Here is a 2784-nt window from a genome sequence, read left to right on the forward strand (position 1 = left end):
CCTCTGAAAAACCCCCAGGGTGGGAGCCTGCACCACCTCACACAGAAGCTGGTTCCAGACCCTAGCCACCCTGACCAGTTATTAAAGAATTCAACAATCTGTGTGAAGGGCCCACATTAATTTAACACCAAACTTCAGTTAGTTATATCAATAGGATGCCATTCAAGCTAATACATTTCACATGTGTTGGGATTTGTCTCTAAAGACACAAGCAGCGTAGCTAGAAAGAAAAAATGACATACTCTTGAGATAAGTTAGATGGATATTCACAGTTTGCATGATCAAAACATGGTATGTTAAGGACTTTTCAATGGCAACAGTACTTTCCATTATCCATCTTCTCTGGCTCTCAAACTCCTTTGAATAATAGTAAAACTTTGCAATGTTCCCGCAAGGAAGGAAGCCTTGCGATAGTCCTTTGAAGATACAGGAACTACAGCACATACAGGATGGTGTAAATTGCCTTGGTCAAACAAGAAATCTGTTGGAGAGGCCAGATCAGAGCACAGTCCAGTGATCTGACTAGAGAACAGAGCATATTCAGATAACCAGGGGCTGCAGTTTTCATGCTATAATAATCAAAGTCATTGCTCATGTTGAAAAGGCATGACGCAGCAGTGGGTGCAAGCGAAATAGAAAGCACGTTCCAGATTTAGACAATAATAATAATAATAAATCAACCCTTGGCTTTCAACAATGTTTACATTAGCACAAAGGATGTTTTATATTTCAAAAGTTATATAGTTCCTAAATGGAGCAGGGGGAGGGGGAGGGGGAAGGGGGAAGGCATTATAAAGACATTTTTGGCAGACCTTGTTAAATGTAGTTTTCTACGTAAACTTACTGCAAATCTTTTGTATTAGGCAAATAAATGAGATTTTTTTCCTACTCTTGATTAAAAGCTTTCCCCAGAGGAAGATGGAAAGAAATCTAAAGCTTCATGAAAGAAACTGAAGAGGATCTTACTTTCCAATGGGACACAAGTTGAGTTTGCAGAAAGAAAAGGACCCTGTGGAAGAATAGAAACACAATCAAACATATTAAAAATGACATTTAAGTTTTAGATTTACTCTTATTTTACACCATAGGATGTACATTCTTAAGTGCATTACAGTGTACATGTATTTTTGTGGTAGAATTAAACTGATGTATTACAGTAGCACTTGTAATCAGGCTTCTTTCAATCATTTTTATTACGAGGGTTTGGAACAGGCTCCCCCCCAGAGGTGGTACAATCACCCACCCTGGCAATCTTTAAAAAGTGTCTTGACACCCACCTTGCTGGGATCATCTGATCCCAGCAGTCTTTTCTGCCCAAGTGCAGGGGGCTAGACCCGATGATCTGTAAGGTCCCTGCCAGCCCCTAATAGCTATGAAACTATGAAACACAGACACATTCAGTCCTGACTGTCTCAGGAGCTACATGAATGGTCAGTGACAAACAAAGATCGCAGCTTATACAAGTGAATTGTGGCAACCACTTCCGTTAAAATAATAAAAAAATAGAACTTGTACAATGTCTGAGAGAGAGAGACAGACAGACAGGCAGAGTTCACATGTTTTATTATTCATGATTTTAAGAGAAGCATACTCAATGCATGCAGCTTAAGAAAAACAATGACCTTGATAATATTTCCTGGAAAAGGCCAGGTGATGGTTTGGGAGCTGCCATCTGAAAATCTTACATTGTGTGAGATATCTTTCTTTGAAATCATTCTCAGTACTGACAACTTGCTCTGAAAGGGAAGAAAATGGCAGCAATTAAATGTCCAAGTAGGCAAAAATTTTAACTCTTTGACTGGATTGCTGCCATTCTAGTGTTCTTAGGAAGTTTTGTAAAAGAATCAGGATTTTTCCAATTTTTTCCAGTGGCCACAATGATGTTTTCATGTAACCATCTGCTGATAATTTTGGCACGATAGTACTTTGCTCAGTTAACTGACAAGTTATTTCTTTTGTTCTAGGAAAAGTAGAAATACTACCAATACTGAGAAGTTTCAGAAAAGGCTAATTATAGCTGATACATTCTTTTCATAATTGTCTGAGCTCATGTGTAAGTTCTTGACTTTGAAGGATGAAGTTGCAAGGGGTAGCAGCAGCAGGAGATGAGGGAGCGTGCAAACAGGAGGAGAGGGGAGGTACTGCTGAGGGTAGAGGGGAAGGGAAGGTGGGTGCCAAGAGTGGGAGGAGGGAGTGAGATGGGTGGGGACTGAATTCTTTCTTGTTTTAGGGACTTTTGCTGCTTTTCCTGTGGCATGGTCAGCCTGGGGGAAGAGGGGAAGGTGGAAGCTGGGAGTGGGGGTGCAGCCATTCCTGTTGCTGATCACTAAATCCTGGATCTGCCCATGGTCACTTTAAAATGTTGCTCACAATAGGAAGTTCTGTTTAGCTAGTTTTCTTTTCACTTCTAAATAACATAGTCTTGCTTCCCGTAGGAGTATGTAAGATTTAGGGTAGCATTGAGGTATAACAAGGACTTGATTGTATGGTTTGGATGTAAACTTGACCACCTCTGCGTATAGGACTGTGGCAGGGCACTGTGTGTGCCTGCCACTTTAAGGCCCTGGAGCTGGCAGCCTCCAGGTGCCTAATGAGGGCTGCCCTTATAAACAAGGCAATTTGGCTGCTGGAGGTCAGGCAACAACATTGCCTGGTCAGAGGGCTGCTGAGTTTCATTTGGAAGTAAGGGAGGAGCTGTAGGGGATGGTAGGAGGCTCCTGGTACTGGACATGACCTGGACATGGTCCTGCTGGGAGTGGGTGGCCTGGTGGGGCTCCCAGTGGT

The sequence above is a fragment of the Gavialis gangeticus genome, unplaced genomic scaffold (genome assembly GCF_001723915.1).
Source record: "Gavialis gangeticus isolate Ggan-Ray unplaced genomic scaffold, GavGan_comp1, whole genome shotgun sequence".
NCBI lineage: Eukaryota > Metazoa > Chordata > Crocodylia > Gavialidae > Gavialis > Gavialis gangeticus.